General features: G+C 36.8%; 1 pseudogene; it reads right to left on the reverse strand.

Moving 5' to 3' along the window:
• Positions 1-615: 615 nt before the first annotated feature.
• LOC113078183 (oxysterol-binding protein-related protein 2-like) lies at positions 616-9,976 on the reverse strand (annotated as a pseudogene).
• Positions 9,977-17,819: the final 7,843 nt, after the last annotated feature.

Consider the following 17,819-nt stretch of genomic DNA (forward strand, 5'->3'; position numbering starts at 1 on the left):
CCAGTAAGTGGACGGATCATCGGTTCATTTAAGGTGGTTTCAGGATCTAGGGACAATAAACTCTCTGTAGCTCTTTGAGTCACATTTTCTTCATTCTGCTTACTTCTAGCTGACTTTATTATTCGTGGTTGAAATAAATTCTGATCGCCCCCATGCTCTCGATGCCATCATGATCTATATTTATCATTCATTCACTGTAATGTAGTTAGACTAAATATTGACTAGTCTTTGGCTAACAGAGGATAGTCTGAGCTTAAGCTAATTTTGGTTAATATTGTAAAGAAATGACTCTCACATGTATTACATTGGTCAGTGTTGTTGTATTTTCTTTGTATCTTCTATGTGTATCTCTATGCATCTCAGGGTTTTACCCTGGAAGTCTACTAACCAAAAAAGAAAAAAATCAAACGATTCATTTATAAAAAAAATAAAATAAAAAAAATAAAAAGGTACATTGAACAGGTCACTTCATTTGACTAAATGAATAACGCTTTTCATTGCATTTCTATATTAAAAATGTTTGCTCTTTTATATAATGCTTTATCCATTGCTGCTAGGAGTTAGTATAAAATCAAGACGACTGATAGAATCATTTTCTCTTTTAAATCAGGGGAGTCAGATCTCACCTCTTGTCCTGGATGTAACCTTCAACTCTGGGCAGCTCCTTTCCAAACATCCCGCAGGGTTTAAAGTTCAGCACACACTTCTCTCCAGTACTGACCAATCACACATCACATTAATCATTCAAACAGGTCCACGTCAATTCACAACAGAGTAGATGGCTCATAAAAACTGAACAGTCCGGCTTTACCTGTGGTTGACGATTTCTACGGTGCCATACTGTTCAATCCACAGTTTACCAAGAATAATATTGTGTACACAGCAGAAAGGGTTCGTCCATGTGTACGCCTCTTTATGCCTGTGAGGATAAACACACACACACACACACACACACACACACACGTGAGCAGGCAGTTACTCAGCAACCCATACCACTGACTCAAAGGAAAATCTCATAAATCAATAAACCTTTTCATGAACACTAAACACATATCAGTGTATGTCTCTGTTACATGTGTGTGCACATGAAGATGGCACGCTCACTTGTGAAGCTCTAGCGTGATGGTCCCTTTAGGCTCCGCCTCCACACTTGCCCCAGAACTTGATTTGGGGTAGATGGAGCCGTGGAACACGAAGTCTCCCGTCAGACTCTCAGTGTGAAACGCACTGACTGGAGGATGGTGACTCACCTGCTCCGAGATCAGTCGGAAACCCTGATCCTCTCTGAGAACAGAAGCCAACAAGAGAGGAGGAAGGAAGCATTTAGGGGAAGGAGAAGTAGAGTTACATAAATGACAGACACCAGTTTCCCTCCAGAGCGATGTGGATCTAACCCACATTTAACAACATCCCAAATCTGATCGGCGTAGCTTGTTATTAAACTCTCTGCTGATGGGTCTTTACCGTGTGAGTTCATAGGTTTCGCCTAAAAGCGGGTTGAAAGGTTTTCCAGTTCTATCCCACTGAGATGCCTACTGCAGACACAGCGAAGGCAGCTACCGTCTTAAAAAAAAAAAACACAGAAAAACATGCAGCATTAAAAATTGCTTTGTAATACTAATAAACCGCAAAGCACATACTAGCCTCAAAAATCTTCCTTTAAGAGCAGTGTGTGGTCTCACCTGCAATCCTCTCTAAAGAGTCAGACTGGGAGCAGGCTTTCTGGATGAGGTATGTGTGCTCCATATACTCGGAGATTCTCTGTAGAAAGCTCAGGGGCTCATTGAACACAATGGGCATGGTGATCTTGGACAGCTCCTAGAGAACAGCACCAGCACCAAACATCACTACAACTTCATGAGTTTGCATTTTCAAACTACCGTGGTATTTTACTTTAGAACTTCAGAATTCTGTACGACAGACAGTGTTCAGACATGTTCTTTAAGGGGCCCTGACACAGATACTTGAATGAAAAAAAAACAGCTGGATGAGGTGCAAATGAAAATAGAATGTCTTGAGTTACGGTTTTAAAAAAACTAAACAGTAAGCTTGACATCATCTTCAGCGAGTACTTTCGAGGGTTTACGTCACCCTCTCTGAGAAGTTAATATTTTGAAAGTAAATCACTGCAATATTCCACAAAAAAAAAAAAAATAAGATGACTAAAACTTACTGCTTAAATTATTATCTTTTTATCCTTACCAGTCCAATACATTTCTTGAGAATGCTCCATACGCTAAAATCACTCCTGGAGAACATGGGGGCGGGAAGAGACGACCTAAGAGGGCAGAAGAATGACCTCCCGCTCATAAACATGCACAAACATCTCTCAAGTGTACCAACATGTAGAACTATGCAGATGAACTATAAAGATGAGAAGAACAAAAAGGCTCTAGAGAAACAAAAGAGAGGGAGAGAGGGAGAACGATTAAAGGCAGAGACAAAGAGCAGGAGCGCTGGAATCTGGCTCTACCTGTGCTTCTTAATTCCGTTCTCCTGAGGAACCGCTCCATTGTTCTTCTGAGCGCCGACATACACTACAGCATCTTTAAAACTGGCCTCTGATGTGCCTTCACACGACTCGTCTGAATCCAAGCCTGGACACACAAGCACGTCTCATTTACAAAGACAGTTAGACGCACGTCTGCAAGCAAAGGAGTTTTGAAATAGGGCTAGGATAAAGAAAAAGCATACTGCTTAAATGAATGTCCAAAATAAATAAAATCAAACATTTTTTAATATTATCGACAAAATAAATTACATCAAATTAGGGCTGCACAATTAATCAAAATAATTAACTGATTTTTTATTAACATTTTGCATATACAAACAGATGCAGAAAACCTTCTTTTTTTTTCCTAAATTGAGCAACCCCTAATAAATATAAATTGGCTAACAGCTGATCTAGTCATTGATCATAATTTTTTTATTTTTTTATTTTTTTACAAATGCAGAAGACCTCATCAGTGGCGGGCACTTTTTAATAACATGGTGTAAAATCCAGCTCCTTCACATTTTGTACCATCTGATATGAGAGATAGCAGGCTTCAGGAGCCCAGCACAATGGCCTGCCAAAGTCTGTATTGCCTTGTTTACTTATTCATCATGTGATTTTCATCTAATTCACCTCAGCAATGACAGAAGCCATCAGACCATCTGAACACAGCACCACATAATTGAAGCCATCAACAGACGGTGGTAAGCGGACACCAGAACAGCTTGCTGCGTTGCATGAACACACAAGACTGAAGGCCAAATCAACAGTGGCCAAAACACTCACAATAGGGGACAAATGAGATCGTCCTCAGAAAACACAGCTGTTTAATGCTGCTGTGTGTGAACTTGGATAGTGCTGAGAGAATGGCAATGGTTTCATGACGAGCTTGTGTCACAGAGGTGACGTTATAAACAACTTCTGATCACGAATCTAGCAGTTAACCTCTTTTAGGATTTAATATTTGGTACCTTTTTGACTCAAACCACTACAATAATGTGCACAATGTCTGTGATTACGATGCTAAACAGTTGCAAAAAAGCAGTGAGAATAGACAAAGATGGACACTTAATTAAATACCTAAACTACTGATTATTTTTTTGTAGCAGCTCTACCATCACGTGCCATGAAAATGTCTCACCTGTGACGGCATCATAGAACTCATCTTCATTGTTCATTGTAGAGAATGGGCTGCCAACACGGGGGTCTCTAAAACATGGTCTCTCTTTGCCTTTTCTTGTCTCTAGAGACCTGTTAAAACAACCACGTCCGAAACAGAGACACCTGTGGAGAGACAAGTAGTCAAAAACCAGATTCACAAACAAGAAAACAACCCAATTGTGCACCTTAGAGTCCATTTAATGAAGAAAATGGACTGAAGTAGACAAAAATCCCATCATTCACCTGTTCCTCCAATGATCTTAGAGTCTGAATTTCAGCACCCATTCATCCCTCATGTTTGACTGAAACTAGCCGGCCACTCTTGGAACGAGAGGTGGAGCCAGTGTGGGTCTCCTCCCACGGGCTTGTACGCAGGAACACATTTGATTTAGAACTGAACTTTAGACTGGCTAGTACTTCCAAAGAGTGTAACCTGACAAACAGACCTTTACTGTGACACATACGGGACAGCCTTATCTCAGTCTAGACCAGACCGGAGGGAAGGCTTCAAGCATGGTTAAAGTCTATTAGCCAGCTACACAACTATGTAGATAATGCAAGTTAATTAAAGAAAGCTTGCTGAATGTCTTTCCCGGGCTGTTCTGCTATTAATGCTCAAAGAATTCCCAGAGCACAAATTACTGGAGAGCAATTAGCAGTTTTATTACAGCCCCAGGACAACTCTGAAGTCTTTAAGTAATGTGAAAACTGAGAAGCAAAGAGAAATCAAGCAGTACTTCACTGCTACACTTCTTACGTCAACCAGCCAATCTGCAATATTAGCAAATACTTTTGAAAGCACTACCATGACAAATCAATCGTGTTTGCCAAGAACGGGCCACTATTACTGCAGCTCATAATTAGGGTTAGCGCTCCGTTACCCTTGCATTATTTGTGAATGACATCTCAAATTATGCATATCCTGGGAAGACGTGTGCTTTACTAATCTAGCAAGCAATCTGATGGATAAAAAACTAACCACCAAAATTGTACAATATACTGGTGAATCAGACTAATTAACATAAGGTGTATGTCACTGAAGTAATTGTTCCAAAATCTACTAGCAACTGATCGGTCAATATTAAACGTTTCAGTGAATTCTGAATAAATGGTCGCAAATAAAACGGAAATATCATGGTCATTGTTCAGCATACGTTTTAAACAGCTATTTAAAAGCGTCTCAACCACTTTGCAAGGCCTGATTGGTTTCTGATGACCCGAATCACTAAATGCTTGTTTTCAATTGGGAATGTTTTTTCTCAGTGCAGGTCAAGGTTATTTAGGAGTCTTGTGACAGACGACTTGTGAGTAAATCAGAAAGTAGGAAATGAGTAACTCCAGCGCGGAAGACAACTTTCAGCTGTCTGTCACAGTCAGAACAACTCTTAACATTAACTGCTTTTCAAAAAATATGCAGAAAGTCAGGTTTCAAAGAAGAAAAGAGATGTACTGGTGTGGGATGTTATCTTAAAGGGATAGTGCAACTAAAAAAAAAATTCTGTCTAGACTGACATTTACTCACCCTTATGTTGTTCCAAACATGTATGACTTTCTTACTTCTATTTAACACAATAGGAACCTTTTTCCATATACAACTTTATTTGGTGACAAGCATTACACAGCATAAATGAATTCTAAACACAACAACTTATTTGTATCCTATAGAGTTTTTCCAGTGGTTGATTGTTCTGGGTAAGAAGAAAAAAATGCGTGCATGTTAGGGATGGGCATTCGATTAAATTTTCTTAGTCGATCGTCGGGAGAATTAACGATCGACTATCGATTAATCATTAATATTTTTATAATATAATTAATTATTTAATTTTTATAATAAAAAAATGCAATGAATACAAAAATACAGCGTGTTTTTCCTCGGTGAGACCTTTATTAAAAGATCAACTTGTGGCAGACAGTTAAACTACGTTCAGGCAAACCGAACATATATCCGCGTGCATATGCAGTGCTCTAAAGCAGCGGAACCTGCAGCTGCTAGCAGGCGTTCTTAACCCTTTCGAGTCGATTAACGCATATATGCGTTTTGAGTCTGAATAAAGTGCTTCATTCTTTTTTCTGAGGAAATCCATTTCTCAAATCATCAACCACATCACATCTTTTTGGGGTGAATTATGTCTTAGTCCTCTCATCGCGAAGCAAACAGTAAAATAAAATAAAAACGCTGCCTTTTCTTCTGTGTGGGCGTATTCAAGCCGCGCGCTTCAGTTTGAATCTGAATAGCGCGTTAAGCGCGGGGACGTGGTCACATTAAATATAATGAAGGAAGATATGAAAAACAGACATTGCGTTGTTTTCATATGGATTACTTTATCCCAGAATATTTGTTTTTCGGAAGCACTTGTTTAGTTTAAAAGTAAACATTCCAGGCTTTCTATAGATATCTCTCTCATGTCTCTTCGTTGAGTATTCACGGAGTTACGGTTCATTTTAATGAAATGTTTGTACATGACGATCAGCGGAGACAAAGACTGTAGACAGCGCACCTTGTTTGTTATCTTTATTTTATAAGTGCACAAAGGTTTTTTGTTATTATGTCTGTATCCAAAAAAAAAAAAAACTAGACCCTTTACAGATTCGATTGATGTATTGCTCTTATCTGTACGATTAAAACTGAGAGTGTAATTTATCAGGGGTTATCAGGAGAAAATGACTCAAAACGCATATATGCGTTAATCGACTCGAAAGGGTTAAAGCCTCATGAAAATTTGCCGGGATGCATAGGTACATCATTTGAGTCGTGGCCGTGTTGTACTTAAACACGGCATCGCAATGTTTGCAGTTAACTAGTTCGCTTTTTAAATCAAAATGGTCCCACGCCACACTTCGCCGTGACATCTTCATGATTATTCTTTGAAATCAAAACGGAAGATCACAGATAACCGAGTAGGGTGTCAAATATTGCCCCATGGTGGTAAAATATTTAATTGCTGCCACACAGTGAAATTCATTTAATTGCTTGAAGACTCGCACTACGCAACGCAACCTGCATTAGATTAAAAAATGCTTTAGATTAATCGATAACAAATTAACATGATCGAGGAAAATCTTAACGATCAATTATCGATCGTCGATTAATCATGCCCATCCCTAGTGCATGTATCTGCAAATATAGGAGAAATTCTGAATAATTTACTGGATTTGTGTACTATACAATTCATATGACAGCTGTGTGTGACAAAAATACTGAAAAGGTTTTTCACTGATAATTATCGCCTCTCGAGTTGTTAACCGTGGTGAACAGATTACAGAGTTGAGATTGTGAGATAGAGTGGAAAGGGAAATAGATCAGACTTTTGTGTTCCAATAAAGAGAGGAAGTCAGTCGTGCTTTGAATAACACAAGAATGAGCAAAAAAATTACAGAAATTAGGTGAATCTCATTAAATACATATAAGAATCAACATCAAAATAACCAAAGGGTCAACAGGAGACACCATCAGTGCTCTGAAATCAGACGACGGACAAAGCGAGAGATGCTATTGCCCAAGGTTTTCAACAGAATCTGATATCTCTGATGCACTTTCACCTACATGGGAAAACAAGTGTTCTGCAATCAGTTGAAATGTTAAAATAACAGGAACGTCTCAGCCGTCCTCTGAGACACAGTGTTGTGCTAGAGTAATGATCTCTGATCTGTTCCCGGGAGCAAGAGGAACGCAATCAGAGGTGCTGTGGCAACCGATAATAACGCACAATATCTGCGTGAAAATAAAGACTCAGGTGCAGCTGCGGTAATGAGAAGCCTGGGTCTTACGAGATCCAGCGTCCAGGTCCTGTCGCATTTGAGCAGAGTCCGGTTTGGCTGAACCAGGGGATAAAAAAATAAGTTTGGGAAACTAAGGGTTGACAGAATCTATTTGATGTGATTTTTGCCCAAAATGAGGCTCGGGCAGAATCAGCTGGGCACCTTTCTGGGGGTAAATCTGCCGAATTTATTTTGCATTCATTTGATTTGATGTATTTGAATAGATTGTCATGGTAAAAAATAAAAAGAAAAAAAAAGAAAAAGAAAAAAGTGACTTAAATACTTAAAGATATAGTTAACCCAAAAATCTTAATTTGCTCAATTTTCTTTCCCTCAGGGCATCTTAGATGTAGATAGAAGATACAGAAACAGATCTGGAGATATGTAATATTACAGTGGAACAACTGCAGTGAATGCTATAAACAGTTGGGAGTTTAAACATCTGATAAAAACATCAATATAATCCACACTCCACCAGTCCATCAATGAAGTACTTCTGAAGTCAAAAGCTGCGTGTTCGTAATAACTAAAAATAGACACGCACCAATTGACCGCAAAGTACCACAACCTTTTATTTGCTTTGAAAAGATATAGGTTTTTGTTTGTATATTCTGTCAATTATATTTCTCAGAAAATCTGAATCTGCAAAAATTGTTTCGGCAGTCACACTTACAAAAAATTTTTAAAAACTGAATCGGCCAAGAAAGTTGCAATTGCTGCAACTCTACTAAAAATACAACTCAAATGTGAGTCCTCTGTCCATAATATTGCTTTCTCAATTGAAAAAGTCTTCCTGTTTGAATCAGGAGAGAAATATGCACAGATCAAGTATCATTTACAAGCTAAAACAGTTTTAAACAAATATGTTGGTGGATTTTGATGTAAGAGGATAACAGAAGATGGACTTTCTCACTGGAGAATGCAATATTATAGATTATGGAGTAGTATGTTGTCCAGAAGTTACAGTTAAAACACCTCAATGATGCATTTGTTTGTTACAAACAGAGAGCTGTTCTCTTCACAAGGCATTAGCTGATGGACTGTGGTGTGGATAACCCGTGGATTATTGTGAATGATGTTTGGACTCCATTCACTCCATTCACAAGTGACGTAATGATTCATCTCTCCGCATTTGTTCCGATAAAGAAACTAACTCATCTACATTTCGGATGGCATGAGAGGGAGTACATTTTCAACAAATTTTTCATAAAGCCATAAAAACAATTAAGAGTTGGGCATTTCCTAATCTGTGACAATTTTGTGTTATTTTTCCTAGTCAATGCGGTGTTGGGAATCTCCATGTGTACATAACACAAGACAGTGACACCTTGATTTACTCTGCAGAATGTGTCCTGATACTCATCTACAGTATACCTGTCTACAGACTTGCCCCAAGCTACACACAATGCAACACCTCAAGCAATAACTGTTCAGCGGTCCACGTGGCAGACCCGGTTTACAATACTATCCCATTTAACCACCAGAAATGGACTGACATGACTTTTATAGGCTACACAGACATGACATTAGTTTTATCAGATATAAACACAGTTTCTGCAATTTAAAGCCTTGGAGCTTACATGAGTCAACATGACACAATGCAAATAAGGCAAGCACTAATACACAAGCCCCATTGAAAATAAAAATATATCCCCTGGCCAGAACCCGGTTAAGTTGATTCTGACCGTTTTGCTACAACCTTACGTTTGGATTGACTTACAGAAAATGGAAAATTCTTGCAGTAAAGAAAGTCCTAGTAACTTCTGTCTCAGTCATGTACTGAGCAAGATGTTTCAAATGCGTATCATGCCGGTGTATAAAGCCCCGGGGAATAAGATGGGCTTGTTCATGTCGGTGCAGAATCACTAAATATACTTGAGAAAAAAAAAAAAGAATAAAAAAATAAAACACAGATGAAAACATCTGAAAGCACAGCCTTTAAAAAATACGTATGTTTACTTTTAATAGGAAGCTGACAGCTGAGCAGCCCTTAAACTCAACACGACCTCTAAAACTCATACTGTACATCAAAAGACAAGATTTTCTGGATACGTTTTGTCTATTTGTTTGATTTTATTATCAAACGTGAATAGCTGCGCAGAAAAATATAAAAACAAAACCAAAATATTCAGCACTCTCGCGCTCATAAATCTGGGCTGTGTCCAAAAACCTGGTGAACTGTCTAACCGGACAACTATTTTGTGAATTTCTGATTCACTCACTTGGTTTCGCCAGTGATCCCTCATTAGTGTTGTACATGTAAACAGCTCCCAGGTTAGGAGGCACAGAGCCTGTAAACAGATGCTAACGGGCTAACGCTCGGCAGCTGAACTCACACACTCACTTAGCAACGGAGCCAGAGCTTTTCGTCCGCTGGAAAGCGTTGCATTAATCCTCTAGATACTGGCAGGAATGAGTCCAAAAAGCTAGTTTTAAATAAGAAAATCGTTACCTGTGATGCTGGCTGGATTTCGCTTCTCTTTGGCAGGGATGCTGCTGCTGCTGCTGCAGAAGGGCTGACACACAGCCGGAAGAGACCGAGACGGGCGTTATGATTGACTTGTGTCTTGGCCAATTATAGTGCAGGGATTTCGTCGCCTGACGGGTTACGTCATCGTAAGACCAATTTTTTTTTTTTTTTTTTCTTTTTCTTTTTTTAAATCAATGTTCAAACATCAATAGTGCACATATAATAATACAACCATCAACATAAAAATTGGTAAATAATAACAACAAAAAATTAAGTAGAAACAAACCACAACAACAAGAGAACAGAAAAAAATTATAAAACTTAAGACTTACATGTCATTGAAGTTAAGAAAAGAGTTATAGAAAGATAAAGTTTTCAGGCCTTTTAGTTCTTGGACAGTATTATAAAATATTACAAAATTATAAAAACAATAAGACAATATTACAACATTATAAAAACACAGAAAAGAAGTAAAGAGTTTGTGTATTTGCATCTGTGGATGTGACATTTAGCAAGAAGCAAAATTGGATTCACTACATAAAACTGTTTCTTTTTAGATTGTTATACTCAATAAAACCCAATACTATGCCCTTCCAAAACAGAATACATTGATTATAAATTTTACTCCTAATGAAACTTACAACATCTTGCTAAAATGTCTTGGACAGTTTCAAAAGAGATGAAACACAGTTTCAACAGAGCAATCACAAAATGAGCAACTAGAGGAAATATCACTTTTTAATTTTTTTCATGTAATGCTTTGCAGGATAGAACTTATGATTTATTTTGTAGGAAATCTCCTTTACTTTGATAGTTAGTAAATAAGTATGAGCAACCATCATTTTTTTCCAGCAGATGTTACCCACTATATTATTCCAATAGTCACAGCTGGCAGAGTAATAATATTCTGCTGAAATAATGAGCAAACTATATTATTATTTTTGCATGATGCAGCAAAAAAGTATCAACCAAATTAAGACTAAGGAAGGATACCTCTCAGTAAAACAACAACACCTAATGGGATAGACCCCATAACTATGGAAATCTTTTTTGGAAAGACAGGAAATTGAAAGTGATCTAAAAATTCTTTATATAAAATATTAACCACTGAGAGTTTGTTAACTAACTGATCAAGCAAGACCATTTGTATTGTATAGTTGCACAATGTCTTTATGATGCAGCATTTACTTCAACTTAGTAACATTTACTTTAATATGACCAAATATGGGACACAATAAATAAATATGTTTCATATATAATAGATGCATACACAGTTTTATTATTTGATTTATTTTAATTAATTTAAAATTATTGTTACAAAATGGACCAGAGTCAGTTTCTGTTTTCCACAAAATGTGCACAAAATTTCATAGTTACCATTATTGTTTTAACTTCAACTGGGTATTACCTATTACCTGCTGTTACTAAATAAATTTAATGTAAACTATTACATTATTAATAATATTATTATTATTATTATTATTATTATTATTATTATTATTATTATTATTATTATTTTGATTAAATTAAAAATAGCAGGAGGTATAAAGAAGATTGCTTCAAGAAAAATTGTATGGAATAAATCTGACATTAATTTAATGTGACAAAGAAAACAATGTTTATACTGTAAGTTATTATTTATGACATACAGCATATTACTACCGTATGTTTGTTATAGCAGTTTTTTTTTTTGCTCACATAGATATGTTTATTGGAACAACAGTATATTATAATATGCAATTCTATATAATATAATTTTTATATACTTGTCATATTTTATAATTACCTGATGTAATTGATGAAAATGTCAAATAGTTCAGAGAAGCAGTAACCTCCTATGATCCACAAATACTGCAGTCTCCATGAAAGCACGAAAATGATTGAGAGTAATGAAAAGCTTGTGCATTAATAATATAAATTGGGTCTGTTTGTTTGTATCTCTTTGATGATGAAGGCAGGTGCCACTGATATACTCCACTGTTCGCAGAGCAGCTCAGTAAAGCACTGACCTCACTGTTTAATGTACTGTACATATTGAAATCTGTGCATTGGAAACCATCTCTGAGGCTGACAAAAACAAAGGTTGAAAACCGATGTCACTTTGACATATTGGCCTCGATGGTTAAATACAGTACGGTGTAACTGTTATCCGGCTATGAGTTAAATTTGTGCTGTCCAAATCCTAGAGCCACATATTCATCCATCCAGAACAGAACAGCCAGTCAGCTCTCAGCAATAAAACACCGTGGTTTAGGCAAATTATTAACTTTTCGTCAAAAACTATCCAGCCGTTTTGTACAGCATCAGGGAACAACTACTTCTGCACTGTTACTCCAACGGATCTCACAGGACTAAGAGTGGGACTTGAGCACAACTCCAGTGAAAAGGACTCTTTCATCCAGCATTACACAAACCATGTTCACCCACTGACCCTGTACAACATGGCATTGTTTCTGCTTGCACAGAAAGAACTGCTTTCTCATCACTGATGCATGAGTTTGACGACCTTTCTATCACGGTCAGGAAAAACTGGAAACAAACGTGAAACAATATTGGCATAATATATACCATACATTTTATGTTTTATTTTTTATCCTCTAGCTTTAACCTTGGAAGTGATAACCGTGTTGTGCTTGCTTGATTTGACCATTAGGTGACAGTAGTGGTTAAATTAACACTAAAAACATCTGTCAAATGATTTGTTTTGACCTCCTGTCTCTGACAGATGTGGTAATATCCTCCCAGTAAACTCACCAAGGTTTCTTCAAATTAGCATTGATGTCTGCTTTATGACATACAAATAAAAAACTTGTTATCTTTTATCCCACGAACAACACAGAAACTTGTCCTACACATCTATTATACAAATGTAAAGCTTCTGGGAGAAAACATAGTGTTAAATAGGGCCTGAAACTCTACAAAAGTTGCAACAATTATTATTTTTATGCTTTATTTAATGGAAATTTAAATCTCATAGAAATTAGATGCTTAACTCAGAAAATACTGATTAACAACCCCAGGAGGCTAAGTAAAAAATTATACGAGATGCTTTATTTTCTGTTCATTTTATGAGAGGTTTGAATTTCTGAAATCCAGTTACCAAAAAATGCCACACGTTTAAATAAAGTGTAATAATAACCTGATTTATGTCAATTGTTAGCATAAAAATAGGCACCAGTTTTGCAACCACATTTCTTTAAAACGTATAATATAAACATATTTCTCTGATCACTTTATTATTATGCTAATAATATTCATGCTAAATTAATTTTACATTAGATAGTTATATCTAAATAGTTTATCTAACATACATAACAGTTATCACAAAAAACACAGGTTTATTTTACAACTTGCTTTAATACAATTAATCAATAAAAATATTTAATGAGAAATATACCTATAAATAAAAAATAGGAGATATATTGTTTTATTTTATTTAATTGTCTATTTTATTAGTTTTATTTAATTAATCCAAAGTGCTTATTGGTGACCTTTTCCTCTGTGGTGAGCGAGATATAGAAAAATAGGAGACATTGTATGATGGGCTTTTCCTTTAATTTCCCAGTGTTTTCTGCTACTTCAATGCATGCTTGCTTGCTTTATTTATTTATTTAAAAATAATAAACGTAATAAATCATTTTTACAAATAATCCTTAAGTCAGACAATGTACATGTCGGGTCCACAAGATGTATTTCTTATCAGACTAGTCCAAAGAGGATTTATGAAGCCACTTTTGTTATTGTCATCACCACAAGCATTGCATGGAGACCCAGTCCTCAGAGACAGAGCAACAACAGCAGAAATCCTGTTAGTTTCATTATCACAGTTATTTAGGCCAAGTATATAGGACAGGGGACTAAAATACTGTTTTACATTAATTAAGCCCACCATGAAATAGGAAATGTAATATCCAGCAACTCAGGGGATATTTTCTGTGTCTTGGGGGTTTTGCAGTCCTCAGTCTAGCGTGGCAAGGCTGCTGACAGTCATTACAGTCATAACAGTAACAAAATCCCTAAACGCTTCAACATGGCACAGATCATTGCTGTCTTACAGGAAACAAATACAGCAAATTTTCCCATTCAAAAAGTCTCAATTATCAGTAGTTTTATGTTTTTAAGTAGTGTTGTAGCTTGTGTTATTTTGAATTCTGATATACAAACCCGATTCCAAATATGTTTGGACACCGTACAAATTGTGAGTAAAAAAGGAATGGAATAATTTCGAGATCTCATAAACTTATATTTTATTCACAATAGATCATATCAAAAATCAAACATATCAAATGTTGAAAGTGAAACATTTTGAAATGCCATGCCAAATGTTGGCTCATTTTGGATTTCATGAGAGCTACACATTCCAAAAAGTTGGGATAGGTAGCAATAAGAGGCCGAAAAAGTTAAAATATACATATAAGGAACAGCTGGAGGACCAATTTGCAACTTAGGTAAATTGGCAACATGATTGGGTATAAAAAGAGCCTCTCAGAGTGGCAGTGTCTCTCAGAAGTCAAGATGGGCAGAGGATCACCAATTCCCCCAATGCTGCGGTGAAAAATAGTGGAGCAATATCAGAAAGGAGTTTCTCAGAGACAAATTTGCAAAGAGTTTGAAGTTATCATCATCTACAGTGCATAATATCATCCAAAGATTCAGAGAATCTGGAATCAATCTCTCTGTTTAAGGGTCAAGGCCGGAAAACCATACTGGATGCTTGTGACCTTCAGGCCCTTAGACGGCACTGAATCACATACAGGAATGCTACTGTAATGGAGATCACAACATGGGCTCAGGAATACTTCCAGAAAACATTGTTGGTGAACACAATCCGCCGTGCCATTCGCCGTTGCCGGCTAAAACTCTATAGGTCAAAAAATAAGCCATATCTAAACATAATTTATTTAAAATGGACTGTGGCAAAGTGGAAAACTGTTCTGTGGTCAGACGGATCAAATTTTTAAGTTCTTTTTGGAAAACTGGGACACTATGTCATTCAGACTAAAGAGGACAAGAACAACCAAAGTTGTTATCAGCGCTCAGTTCAGAAACCTGCATCTCTGATGGTATAGGGTTGCATGAGTGTGTGTGGCATGGGCAGCTTGCACATCTGGAAAGTTACCATCTATGCTGAAAGGTATATCCAAGTCCTAGAACAACATATGCTCCCATTCAGACGTCGTCTCTTTCAGGGAAGACCTTGCATTTTCCAACATGACAATGCCAGACCACAGACTGCATCAATTACAACATCATGGCTGCGTAGAAGAAGGATCCGGGGACTGAAATTGCCAGCCTGCAGTCCAGATCTTTCACCCATAGAAAACATTTGGTGCATCATAAAGAGGAAGATGCGACAAAGAAGACCTAAGACAGTTGAGCAACTAGAAACCTGTATTAGACAAGTATGGGACAACATTCCTATTCCTAAACTTGAGGCAATTTGTCTCCTCAGTCCCCAGACGTTTGCAGACTGTTATAAAAAGAAGAGCTGATGCCACACAGTGGTAAACATGGCCTTGTCCCAACTTGTGAGATGTGTTAATGCCATCAAATTTAAAATCACTTATTTGAATAAAATATTGAAATTTGAAACTTCCACATCATTGCATTCTGTTTTTATTCACAATTTGTACAGTGACCCAAATTTTTGGGAATCGGGTTTGTACAATGCCTTTCTTGCAGTATTATGTGTGCTGGATTTGATGAAAGTACAAAACCTTGCATAAAAAGGAAAACATTGCACATGAAAACACAGGAATGCATCACGTGTGGATGAATAAAAGGCTTGATCTTCTGTGTAAATCAATAACCGATTAAGTGAAGCCTCTCATTGATTGTCTCGGTCTCAAAGACTCAAAGATTGGGACAAATCCCCATTGTTCATGAGGCATTGAAAATGGCTCAGTTAGCACAGATAGCAACCAGTTTCTCTGTGCTGTTTCCAGCAGGGTGTTCTCATGGCTAAACCCATTAACTATGTGCTCATGTGAAGTCCGGGGAGCACCACCTTTGTCAGGATCCCAGAAGGGGACCTTAATGAGGCACTCGTGTTCAGCCAGAATAAATCCATCATTACAGACTAATTATGGCACAACTGACCTATGCTCACATTCCACTGTGGTGGGGAGTATTCCCAGAACAATGTATTTATCATCAAATAACTAACTATAAAAGTTTCTGCCACAAATCCAGTGACACAAATGCTTGTCTTCAAACACTTAGTTCAAAGTCGTCATAAATTAGGACTATTTGTGAATCCTTTTCATCCAAACGACTACTACTACGATACAAATGACTGTGTATCATATTTTAGCACTATAAAGGTATTAGCTACATATTTTGAGCTGTGTAAACACATTAATATAATAAAACAATACTGGTATACATAATAATACAACATTTAACATTATTGCTAATAAACATTATATAGAGTAAGTTTTTTTTTGAGTAATTCATATTACAGAAATTCATGTTCCTTTTTTTTTGTAGCCAATAAGACTGGATACATTAACTGATTTTTAAAAGTTAACCTTTATGAGAAATATTCACTGATGTCAAAAATGTGACAGTTAACCCTGGTTCTGGATCAGCCAATATAGACAAATATCTGAATCTAAAACAAAAGACAAAGCAGACTATGGATATTTAAACAATTAAAGATGAAAAGAATCATTACTTTCTGAAGTTTTATAAAACGCAAATGAATACAAGCCTTTTTTATTTCTAGATTCATTAAATCATTAAAAACTTTAATTAAAATTAGATTCATAAAAGTCGGACTACACTGTTTGCCCTGCAAGTTTATAGTTCACAAAAGATTCAGCTCAGAAGAGTCATTCGCTTGGGAATCAGACAACACTTGAGGCAATGAATGTTAGCCAAACATGCTTTTGGGCATGATACCTGTATTTTTATGTGATTCACTTAAAGGATCCGACTCGTAAGAGCCATTTATTGGTGAAATTGAATAAAATTGTCTGGCTGAATGTTAAAGGGATAGTTCACCCAAATAGCAAAATTGTGTCATTAATAAATTACCCTCATGTCGTTCCAAACCAGTGAAACCGCCGTTTATCTTCGGAACAGAGTTCGTTGTCTTGCTCGGCTCTGTGTTTATCTTCAGTTCTCTCTTCACAGCAGTTCAGTCAGTGTACTGTTTGAGTCAATGAATTACTCCGGGATATTGGTTTGCTTGAACTCAGAGGGAGTGTCAGCCACATTAAAAAAGTTAACAGCTTAAGTCATTTGTGGATTAATGCTTATTGGAGAAGCGAACCGTTTAAAACAATTCAGTTAGATTTGGTGAACTGGTTCAAAAAGATCTGGTTACATCAAATGATTCGTTTGCGAACCGGATATCACAAACTGCTTTGTTTTGTACTCTCACAACAGACACTGAAGAGAAGACAATGATGAATGAAGTCATAGTTTTTGCTATTTTTGGACCAAAATGTATTTTCGATGCTTCAAAAAATTCTAACTAACCCTCTGATGTCACATGGACTACTTTGATGATGTTTTTCTTACCTTTCTGGACATGGACAGTAGACCGGACACACAGCTTCAATGGAGAGACAGAAAGCTCTCGGACTAAATCTAAAATATCTTAAACTCAGTTCCGAAGATAAACGGCGGTTTCACTGGTTTGGAACAACATGAGGGTGAGTTATTAATGACATAATTTTAATTTTTCGTTGAACTAACCCTTTAATGATTCATTAAAAAGCCACTAGTTAGGGAATCGAACTGTTGTATGGTTTGCTCTGAATGTTTTCAGAGTCGACTCATAAGTCAGTCGTTAGGGAATTCACTAGTCCAGTTGTATCTTACAAATGTTGTATCTTGATATTTAAAATAGAGTCATTCGTTGGGGAGTCGGAATAGATTGATCGGAGTATTCGCGCTGGAGAAAATGAACTGTTCACACTATTGGAA

This window comes from Carassius auratus, unplaced genomic scaffold (genome assembly GCF_003368295.1).
Source record: "Carassius auratus strain Wakin unplaced genomic scaffold, ASM336829v1 scaf_tig00024549, whole genome shotgun sequence".
Taxonomy (NCBI): domain Eukaryota; kingdom Metazoa; phylum Chordata; class Actinopteri; order Cypriniformes; family Cyprinidae; genus Carassius; species Carassius auratus.